Source organism: Ambystoma mexicanum, chromosome 5p (genome assembly GCF_040938575.1).
Source record: "Ambystoma mexicanum isolate Mex_15411 chromosome 5p, UKY_AmexF1_1, whole genome shotgun sequence".
Lineage (NCBI taxonomy): Eukaryota > Metazoa > Chordata > Amphibia > Caudata > Ambystomatidae > Ambystoma > Ambystoma mexicanum.
The window spans coordinates 821,979,159-821,991,524 of NC_090930.1; positions in this window are offsets into that span (position 1 = coordinate 821,979,159).

The window sequence follows — 12,366 nt, forward strand, 5'->3', positions numbered from 1 at the left end:
TTTATTGCGATAGGAGGCACGATATAATTTCTCTTTTGACAAGCCAAGTGTCTTGAAAAAGGAGGATGCCATTGTCCCTATACATGTGTTTAGATTCTTCTGACTGATTCCTGACTGTAGAAAACTGTCATGACCTCTTGTATTCCAGACATAAATGTGAGTCTCACAATGCATCAGACAGGCGAAGTAGGTTTAGTGAATTTAGTCACCTTCCTTTTGGGAAAGTCCAACCACCAAGCCCAGCCCTCACAATCAATTTCACTCTTTGAGCCTGACAAACTGAGATGCCAAATCTACCAATTTCTTCTTTTGCTGCAAGAATGATTTTAGCAGTACATTTTGAGCAAAAGACTACTTCAACTATATTAGTGTGGGCTGCCTCGGGAAAACTGATATAGTCAATATCATTAGAGGAGATGCCCTCTGTCCCAGGCATTTCTTGCAACAATTTCAAAATACTCGATTGATTTAACAAAAATGTCCATGTTCAAATCAGACTTTGATTCAATCACAACACATCTTTCAACATTTATGATCTACTACTTTTTTACTGATTCGCTTATCAGGTGGCTCTTTTGTCAGCATCTCTTTGTGACTGTTGATGATTTTATGTTTAGCTGTTTGGGGACCAAAACGTCTCCTCAACTTTTTTAATTCTACATCATCTGATAAATTTGAGCACATATTACTGGGACCTGGCACTGTAAGCTTTTCTATTACATTCACAACTTATTTATCGGAAAATCCTGAGGCCCAGTAGACACATCTTTAGTATCATGCACAGATTGTTGTATATTTACCCCTTGTTTACAGTTACCAACAGTTTTATTTTCAAATTAAATATGGGTGCCCAGCCCGTAACATTAGATGGATTATCCTGGTGCATAGTTTCACTATTACATTCTGTGCCCAATGAATCATCATCATTTATAACCATGACATTCTCGTTTGTACTGAATACTTCCATATCTGAATAAACCACTTTGTCTCTTAATAACACATTCTTCAATTGTATTTCATTGAAATGGCCACAGAAGTAATTTGTTTTCACAGCTTTGGATACTATGCCCCCCCCCCCTGATAATCTTATTGGCTTCTATGCCTGTGTCTCACAGTGGTCTCACTTCATTTATCTTTTGGGGTTTTGACATATAAAGAGTTTCAGAGATAGGCTTTAGCTGTTATGTATGTTCATCAACTGGCACAACCTCCAGATGGATCATTTCATCACAAGTGTTAGAGAATTGTGCAGTCAAATCTTTCAGGCAGAGGAAGAGGAGCTACTAAATCTATTGTATTCTCAATAATCTGAGGCGAGTCCACTATATGTACCTCATTGCAGGCAACTTCTCAATGTATGCAATCAAACTTTGTACCTCCTCTAATTGAAAACGCAATTTTCTAACAAACTTGTTAGAACCATATTTCCTAACCCTTTTTTCGACATTTTTTACTGTTGGCTACTACCATAATATTTTCTCTTTCTTGTTTACTTTCGGTCACAGTCCTGACCCGATCCTCATTCAAGTTGGCATTGCTTTCATCATGATTAATCACAGTTTTAAAAAATGGCTCACAACACTCCGTTCCCACTCACTTATTCACAAGGTTAGGCTTATACCACCTCGGCCCAATGGGCCAGTTACTTAGAATGTCAATTTTAACATTGAGTTTGCTTAAGATGAATGTGTGTGCTTTGCTTCATCGCAAATGTTCTCAAACAATGCAACAGACGCAATCAAGTTTGAATTCAGCGCTGAAATGGATGGAAACGAGAATTTTATTCGGTCATCCATGTCTTTAAATGTGTGATGCAGGGGATATGATTTTAAAACCTCTGCATCATGTACTGAGTTATTGATGGACATTAGTTCAAGTAACTGTGGAAGGGAATCCTGGGGGCCCATACAAGATTCACACTCTATTGCAGATAGGGAGCCCTCCACAACTGGATCATCCAAATGACTAGCTATATTTTGATCCTCAGCAGGGTTTAAAGCATTGTTAGGGAGAATTCTCCAGAATGGCTAATTTCCCTTGCCTACTGAGTCCCTCAGCAGCTTTGCTGGATTTCTAGGATTTATTTTTTCACCTGGTAAGAGTGTGAGCTTTTTTTTCCCACTCTTACATGTGTTTTGCTGTGTGTGTTTAACATTATTGTGTTCATAGACTGTGGAGCTTCACCTACCCCATAGGCATCACTTTTTTATTGTGTGTTACACAGCACCTTAAATGCAGTGACACAGGGTTGTCTTTTAGACTTCCCAACTCAGACTCCATTTTCTGGGACTGACTACTGTCTCCCCCAACATGTAAAGTTGCCATTGACTTTATTAGTCTCTCTAAAAATCCACAGACAAAGTACAAACTATCTTACATAAAGTGCTGGAAAGGGTTAATACTTATCCCTTTTTGTCTGTTTCTCTTGGAGCATTGTTTCACTCCCTTTTCATCAAGACTTGGCTGGTGGCAGTGGTAACTACGCTATTTTTGGAACCGTGGTTATCTTACTAACCTTCGTATTGTTTTAGGCTATCTTGGTAGCCTCGAACTTAAACCCGCTGGACCATATACGTTTTTATACGGTTCCGGCTGGGTTTATTCACCATTTCAATTTGAAAATGTCTTTCTCGTGTTTTACTTGGTGCGCCAAACCAGGTTTGGTTCCTTTGTTCACCGTCTTTTCGCAGGCTTCTCCGCAGAAGTCCTCCTTAGGTGCCTGAAAGTCTGGGTAGGCAGGATGTGAGGGAGGGGTTTTAGGACCCCTGCCATGGCTTCCCTTAGTAACCCAAGTCATACTCCTGTTTGACTGGCTAGGTGACTGTCCTGCCAGGACAGCCACCCTGCTGTGTGATTGACAGCCAGGCTGTGTGAATGGGGGAAAACTGCATAAAAAACAGGTCTCTGGGACTGGAAGAGCAGAGTCGCTACTGGAACGAAAGAACCGATGAGGAGCTGACAGAAGAGGACCCCTACAATGACTGAACTGCCCGGTGAACCCCTGCTGCAGGTCCGAATCTTCAGACTCCAATGACAGAGAAGATCTACCAGGAATCTTCTTCCCCTGAGCTGGTGGGACCAACCAGTTCGCCCAAACTGCAAGCCAGGATTCCCTCCTCTGGTCGAATTTGCTGTACAGAGCTACAGTAAACCGGATAGCCAGGAAGGTTGGACCCTGCTTGGGTTTTAAAGAGCGGACCTTTTATTTGTTGCTTTGCTCTATTGCTGGTTTCTTCCCTGGGCAGTGCAGGACCCTCCAGTCTTCCTACTTCATGTCAGTCTGACAGGCGCTTCAGGAACCATGATCCTGCAAGACCTGGCAGGAACGTCTGCCTCAGCTACAGCTTCTTCTCCATTTGAAGGTACTGTGCAAATCCGGTTGTTCGTTTCGTCCAGCCGTGGTGAAGGTGTGTGAAACCTTTCGCCAATCCAAGGGATTGAACTTCTCTACTCTTTAAACAAACTTTTCTGTTGACCAACTTCCTCCGGAGCTCTTGGCAAAGACCTTACCGTGAACTACCCTGAACTGTGTGATCTTGAGCAAAAGACTTTTGTCCTATTGACTTTGGCCGTAAGACTTTTTGATTTGATTCCATCACTGTAGTTCCTCTTTCTAGATTCCCCTGCTTACTTACCTGTTGGTGCTGCTCGCTTTGTATTTAACTTTGTCTTTCCCTCCCTTTAAATTGTTGGAGTGCCATTTTGCTCACACTTCATTTTTTAGCTTCACTTGCCCAGAATCTATTGTAAGTGGTGTTGTGTATTAAGAGTGTGATTTTTCAACTGCTTTACTTTAGTGAGATGTTATACAACTGATGTGTAAATAAATGTATATTCTTTTACTCAGAAACCTTGAGTCAGTGTTTGTTTGAATCATAGCAATTGCTGTCCTATTGCTAATGCTCACTTGCTCTTGAGATAAGTCTGGCTGATCATCCATCGCTACCACTTTAGTGTGTAGTACAGTCTTGTATCAAAGGTGAATTTGTACTGTCACTTGTAGTCTTAATTGTGTGTGGTGTTCCAAAAGGGTACTGCATATAATTATGGTTTATAGTGATAATACCGAACGCAAAAATCTCGAAAACAAAAATATCGAAAAAAAAGGCCGAAAACAAAAATATCGAATTTTTTTTATGACGTTTTTTTTTCGAAATGGGGGGGTTCCCCCCCAACCCCCCTTTTTTCTATTTTTTTTTATTTTAACCCTTTTTTTTTACTTACCTGACCCCCAAAAACACATATAAATAAATAATTAAATTATTCGATATTTTTTTTTCGAGATTTTTGTCGTTCGGTATTATTGTTTCAGCCTTTTGACTGACCACCATAATTATGCCTGACAAGCATCACTTAAATCAAATGGGCCAGCCTTGGTAGCAAAACAACCCTTAGTCCCAGTGCACTCTAATATGCTGCCGTCAGGCAATCTCTCACCCTCCTCACGCTGGCTCGTCAATAATAATTCAGGATGCTTATTCTCTGGGCTTGTGCCAGCGCGAGGAAATAAATCTGTAATCCTTGTTCCAGCAATAGGAGTTGCAGTAGGAGCCGGGTGAGGATTGACCATCAACTTGGAACATACTTGAGGAGCAGGCCAAACATCTGCGTGTGGGATGGGCCGCAACCTTTTTTCCAAGGGGGTGGAAATACTAGAAATTCCAAGATCGGCACATATAGTTTGCACCAGTACATCCTCACCAGAATACGGGAGGACTATGTTATCCACTATAGTACTTTCTTCTGCCCCCAAAGGTTAAAAAAAATTCTGCAATAATATTCATAGTTTTTGTTGCATGGACTTGATTAAATTCTGGTAGATGTTTCACGGAATGTACCGTTGGTATAGCAGGAATCTCTGCATCCACCAAAAACCTGGGCTTAAAGCCAGGCATTGTTTTGACATGGGAGGCTGGTGACGACATTAAGCAAGGCACAGAGTGGTGGGCAGCTTTTACACGTAGGCAGCTCATAACATAGTAGATGATTTTACTGTGGGGTCACTCAAGAGAATCCTAATTGTAGGTGGTCCTAAAAGTCAATGGCCGTGATCACAGGAGGCTTTTAATGTGTACAGATAAACTCACCACCAGAAGCCGCTTTGACCCCCTAGGTCCACTGCGGACCACTGCAGACCACTCTCTGCACTGCGCTCCACACGAGTAAGGCTTTATGAAGGTTTCCTTGCTGCAGCACAAACAGCACTGCCTCCAACAGTTGAAATTGAAAAAATACTCTTCAGGCAATGCCAAGCCATTGCAGACCACTCTCTGCTCCGCACTCCCAAAATTAATGCTCTATAAAAAAGATATCTGTGACTATAAAGTGTCTGAAAATGAGTCGGAGAAAAGCCCACTCATATCAAAGTTTCATTCCAGTTTGTAGAGGGGGTGTTGTCTCCTAGCAGCATTGCTTACTTTGATACGGAAAATCTGAAATCAACTTCTTAGGACATAACAATGTCTCGATCCCTTTTCTAGATCTGTATGTTTAGGTGTACAGTAATACTCTCATTACTATGCCATACAAAAGAATGCAGACAAAAACACACTTTGTATGTTAATATTGTTTTTAATTTGGTTGGGAAAGGGCTGTATCACCTAGAAAGTATCACAGTGCTCGACCAGTCTTGGGATGCTTCCTGAAGGCTAATCCAGCTAAATCAAAAAAAGGTAGGTTTTTACTCTGCTTCAGAAAGGATATAGACCTTTAATGCAGTGAATGTCTTCTGGTAGCTCATCCCAATGTATGCAGGCCAACACAGCTCATGACCGCCCTAGAGCAATTCAAATGTTTGACATAGACAGTATAGCTGGTGGCCTCTGTTTGTGGAGATATGCCATTGTATTCATTGTTAATTGCAACCAAGTGCTTACCTGCAAAATACCCCTTGTGCAATATACAAACACTTTGAAATATATTCTAGATTATTCCAGCAGGTAGTGTAGACTTACAAGTACTGAAGAGAAATGGGTGTCTCTTAGAGGTTTGATAATTATATATGCAGCTATATTGTGTCTTACCTGAAGCCTGAGAATAGTATATTTGGTTGCTCCATCATAGAAAGCACTGCAATAATCCAATTTGGAAGAAATGACGGCTTGCGCAATTGTAGCACAATGTGCCTTAGATAAGAAAGGTTTCATTTTCTTTAGAACCATCAGCTGATAACTGGTAGAGCTAAGCACTTGATTACTTTGAGGAGACATACGGAGCGTGGAGTCAATTGTAATAGCAAAGGTTTTTACCTTTGTGTATTATTGGTATGCTTAGACAGTGGAATATAGAAGTAAATATCAAGGACTTGCTGGCAGAACTGTGGAGTTGCTATTGATAGAATTTCAGTTTTGTCTTGATTTAGCACAAGCCAATGTTCAGTCACACACCTTTCCACCTGGTTAAAGATTAATTTAATCCAGTAGTTTCGTAGTGCCTATCAATCTGAAAGATAATTTGGGTGTCATCAGCATAATTTTATAATGCAGTTCTCAGGTCAGTCTATTCCTAAAATAGGGGATATGCACGATGCCTAAAGAATGCAGCAGACAACTTGTTCTTCAATAGACACAGACCCCAACTTCAACTCTTGAAATTCTGTTTCTCGAAAGTGCTGAACCCTTAAGATACCCAGACACTTCCTTAATACCCTACAGTATTAGGGAGCAATGTTCCCTCTAAGCTGTGCACATGTGCACTTGCCCAACTTCCTTCTCGGTGCTGTTCAAAAGAATTTCATCAACGCACACAGACAATTCACACCTATTCAAAAAGATTTAATAATGCACAAGGCACAGCAGGTACCTAGTATTTGCTTTCTCTCATAATGAAGCCAAATTATATGAACTAGTATTGATATTCTGGTCTAGCCTATTTACATCGCCCTACTATGAAAGGTTGACCTTAAAAAAACAATAATAATAAAAGTGGAATACATCCACAATAGGTTAAAAACGAATATGAAAAAGTTACTGCATGAACATAAGATATAATTAAGAGATGTCTGCACACATTAACCACAGTATCTTCCCTCCTCACCCATGGCTCCTACACTTGACTCTATCACACTTATACCTTATGCCTCGAACTTCCGCCCCAGAACTCATTCAAATATTACCAGACAACCTTGGCTCTGCAAATGGTTGACAGACTTGTACCTGCATCCACTTGTTTTATGTTTCTAATATGAATGACTTTTAAGCACAAGAATCTCTGTTACTCATGGCGCCTTAGCAAAAGCGTCACCTAGACTATGTAGCCCAACTGTCAGCTCAAATGTCAGTTACTGAGTGCAAGTAACCAGGCAACTTGAATGTGTACACTCATCCCATGATTCCTACTCTTTGTACATATGTCACACAAGCACTTTGAGGTGGCCCCCCCTTGCAAGTTAATACATTCTATAACTCAAATATTAATTTTCCCACTAAGGATTTTGAGTTGGGGAAATGTCATGTCTACTTTATAAGCAGAGAGCAGCAATGCATATAATTTACCTGGCCTGCAAGGGATAATGGATATGGACTATGCCTGCCATTACTCGTATATAGTATTAGAGCAAAGGATATTCAGATTACTAGAATGCTTTTCACACAATCTGCCACCTTTCCAAGTTTTCATAGTTCCATGGGGGAGAGACCTTAACAAATGATATGCTAACGCGCTGCTATACAAAAACAATTTCAATGAGCATTTTTATAATCCTACCCAACGATTTAAAGGTGAGGTATGTTGCAAACAATCTAGTATACACTTCATAGTAGTTGTGTACTTACAGATTCATGGCATTTTCTTTAAATGCACATAATATCATGGTCAGGTTTTAAACATGTTTGGCATTACAAAGTATTTTGGGTATGCAAATATCACAGTTAGTGTTTTACTGCTACAATCCCTCACTTTTTACAGGGCCCTGACAACTGGTATTGGAGGCTAGCACAGGAGCCGGGGTGGGGTACAGATGGAAGGACACGGGAGAAAACTCCTTTGGGGTGAAAAACAAATCAGCAACGTTCAAAACTAAATCAGATGTTTTGGTAGGGCAGTACAGTGAAGGAAATGTGTTTGTTTCATGAAGGATAGGATACTCTATTTTATTTATTGTTATTTATTTATTACATTTGTTATACGCCCAGACCCGGAGGTATCACGGCATAGTTACAGACCTTTGGGTAAATACAATCTTTACGTTATAAATGGAGAACATTAATACAAATACATGCAGTATATATACATATCCAGAGGCAGAGTATCTGGGAAGACCTGGTCAGGATGGGTTAGGATGTTTGAATTGGTTAAATAGCCAGGTTTTCAGTGATCTTTTGAATTGTTGGCAGGATGCTTCGTTCTTAATGTTTGTCGGGAGGGCATTCCAATGTCTGAGGGCTAGGACTTTGAAGCTACTACCCCCTGCTTTCTCCCTTTTGTATCGTGGGATTTCAAGGAGTGACTTGTTACTGGATCTAGGGATCTGGTGGAGGATTTCTTAATGAATGTGTTAATAAGGTATTTAGGTGCTTTGTTAGCAATGCATCTGTGGGTAATGCATAGGGTTTTGAATAAGATCCTTGCTTTGATGGGGAGCCAGTGGTTGTCTCTCCTGATGTTGGAGATGTGTTCAGTCTTTTATTATACCTAGTGTAGCTCGGAGGGCTTTGTTCTGCATGATTTGGAGTTTGGACAGGTTAGTGTTGGGTGTGCCTAGGCAGAGAACATTGCAGTTGTCAAGCTTTGAGAGTATTAATGCTCTTGCTAATGTGATGCAGTTGTTGGGCGTGAGGAATTTGTGACTTATGGAAATGAGTTTGGAAGTGCAGGAGGGGGATGAGGAGAGGGTGTTTACTTGTTTTGTCATGGTTTGGGTGGCATCTAAGTAGACACCGAGGGTTTTTACTTGTTTGAGCACTGGGATTGTGGTGCCTTCAATGATGAAAGATGCATAGGCAGGCTGTAAGGAGTTAATTTTAGAGGATGACCCTATTATGAGTAGCTCTGTTTTATCATCATTGAGGCATGGGCTGTAGTATGTCATCCAGTTTTGGATTAATTAATACATTTGGTTGATGAGCAGTGAGTCCTGCTCGTGCTTGCCTGATAGGGGAATGAGGATCTGGGTCTCATCAGTTGGTGTAGATGACACCCATGGCATCCAGGACTGCGAAAAGCAGCTTGGTATAGGCATTGTATAGCGTGGGAGATATGCCTGATAATTGCAGGACGCCTACGGGAACTGGTATGGGGTCGGCATATTCTTTACCGATAGAGACTCTTGAAGTCCTATCTGCTAAGAAAGATTTGATCCAGTCAGTGGCATCCTTGGAGAAGTTGAAGTTGTTAGCTAGGGTGATGCAGAGTTTGTTGTGGTCGACTAAGTCGAATACCGCTGAGAGATCTAACAGCATTAGGAGACAGAGTTTGCCTGCTTCTCTGGTGGCAGCCATTTGCTGTGGTTGGGGCGGAATCCTGATTGTCGGGCACCCAGTAGGTGGTGCTGATCTAGGTGGTTTTGGATTTGGGTGTACGCTATTTTGTCGATTATTTTCAAAAGAAATGGGACCGTCGTAATTGGTCGATAGTTCTTGGGGATGGAGGGGTCTAATTTCTGCTTTTTCAAGAGGGCGGTCACCCATGCTTTTTTGATGCTGGTGGGGACTGAATTGGTGTTGAAGGAGGCTTTGACAAATTCGGTGATAACAGGGGTTAATATAGGGGCACAGAGTTTGACTAGGTGGGAGGGGAATTGGTCTTCTTTGCTGTTGGATGCTTTCAGTTTGGCTATGGTGTCTAGCACCCATTTATGTGAGACTGGTGTGAAGTGAAAGGGATTGCTAGGATTGGTGTTAGGAGGGTCCTCTGAGATTGTGGGTAAGGTTTTTTCTGCTAGTAGTTGTTTTTTGTTAGCAATTTTCTTTTGTAGGAGTAGGATTTTGGAAGCTAAGGCGTCTTAGACTGTGGTGCACCACGCTTTACTAGCAGTAACGGGCGCTATATCTTGGCAGGGATTCTCTTGTTCTCTGAGAATGGAGAATAACTCCTTGGTTTTGGAGGGAGCATTGGTGATGGGAAGATTGAGGGCATTTACTTTATGGGTGATTATGGCTGTTTTGTAGGTTTTGTTGGCATCGCTGAATGCTTTCGCTGAGTCTGTCGTTTTTTTGTGGATGTGCTCTAGCGATCTTTTGGTGCATCTCAGGGAGACTAGTTCCTTGTTAAACCAGAAGCATGAGCGTTTATCTGGCCTTCGAGTTTTGGTAGTGGTAGCATTCTGCTAGGTAGGCGGGATTATTAGTGTCTAGGGTGGTGGTGGCTAGAGCTGCTCTCAGGGCTGGGGAGAGGTTGTCAGCTGTGAGTTTTCTGATGTTTCTGGTTACAAAGGTGTCAGGTTTTTTAGTCAAAGTGAGGTCTGTGGTTTTGTTGTTCAGTGCAAAACTGATAATGTGGTGGTCTGACCAACCAATGGGAAGGATACAGTCAATAGTTACTTGTGAGTTGAGGGTTAGGACCCATTCCAATATTCTGCATTTAGCATGGGTGGGCTCTTTGACCAATTGTGCAAAGCTCATATCTAGCATGGCTGTGTGGAAGGCTGTCGCAGAGTGATCTAGGGGGTTGTTATAACCTAAGTTAAGGTCTCCGAGTATGATGCATTTAGTGTTTGGTTTGATGTAAGGTGTTAGAAGTAGAGGGAAGTCTAGGTCAGGGTGTGTGTTTTTGTTTGGTGATCTGTACACAAGCAGGATGTTGGTGGTGGTTTTGGGGTTGAAGGTGAATTTGGCTAGGAGGAATTTGTATCCTGGTGTTGCTTCAATAGGGCATGCTCTGATTTGCAGTGTGGATTTGGCTATTAGGGCAACTCCGCCTCCTTGGGTTTGGTCCTGTCAGTCCTTAGAATGCAGAAGCCTGGGTGGATGGCGAGTGCTAGGAGTGGGCCTGCAGTAGAGTGTAGCCAAGTTTCTGTGACCACCAGGATGTCAACTTGTTGGTCAATAATGAGGTCGTGGATTTCTATGGCATGTGCTCTTTAATAAGTGCACCTTTAAGGATGGAATTGGGGTCCAGTGGTGGTGTGTTGCCGAAGCTGGGTATGGGTGCAGGGGTTCTAGAGTTTCTGGGGGATTTGGTTGGTGATTTGGGTGGGTCTTTGTGTTGGTGAGTGATGGGGATGGTATCTAGTTTGGTGGGAGTGGAGATGGTTGTGGCGGATGTGGTGGCCAGGTGGAGGGATTTCGTTCGGGACCTGAGTCTGTTGTATCTGTCAATACCCAAGATGGGTGTTCTCTTGTTGGTGGTCCCTTCAGGAGTGTTTGGCGGTGTCATGAGTGAGACTGGGGATCGGCACTGCGTTAGTAGTGGCGTTGGAGGAGGTATTGTTTCTAGTTGCGATGGGTAATGGAGGGCTGGTGGGTAGGAAGGGGGTGGGGGAGGGGATAGGGTGGTGGCACTGAAAGCCCAGTCTGGATAGACCTTTGTCGAGCTTGATGTAGTATCCTCCTGTGCAGGGTGTGGTGTGGTGCATTATACAAAAAGGGAACATGATAGTAGACAGATGCCAAGCATTGTAGGGATAGCTTGTAGTTGATCAGTACGCATGAGGACGGACGCTCTGTCAGATAGTTACCATGAAGCTTAGACTGTGGGGTAATGGACGTAGGTCTGCATCCATGTTTGTAAAGGGTGATGGCTAGGATCGCAGAACTGCTATGATGGTAGAAGCTAGAGAGGGCTAGGGTGGGCAGGTAGGAGGCCACTATAAGTGCAGCATAGTCATAGTAATGTAGTATTTATGGTGGGCATCCACTAGCATCTACTGCGGACACGCCTACGCATAATAAGTGCAGTGGCAGCGTAATTACGCGTGGCTTGCGCTGGTAGGTTAGTGGGTAGCTCTAATACAACATATGTCGAGGGCGACCGCTGAGTTGCAACATGGACGTAGCGTGGGAGCCGGGTTGTGACAAGTATTGGACTGCTGTAATTACAGTATTACCTGCCAGTAGAGTTGGGTAGCTGGGGGCAATTTCCTCAATGGCAATAGTAGAGTAGGTTGGAGTCGAGACAATAATGATGGGTTTCTTAAGGTGGTGTACTGGAATCACAGCATGGCATGGCCCTTATCTTCCCTGAGTGGATTCCTGCCACTGTCACTCCTACGCAGACCTACTCCTCCTTTGAATGCCTTGTCTGCCGACTCTCTCTCTCTCTCCTAGCCATTCCCTTACCTTGGCTACTATCTATCGGCCACCTGGTCAAATTTCCGCCTTCCTCTCCGAGTGGGCTGACCTCTCCTCCTCACTCCTGTCCTCAACCACTCAACTCCTCTTTCTTGGAGACTTCAATATCCATCTCGATGCCTCCTGTTCTCCCTCCGGA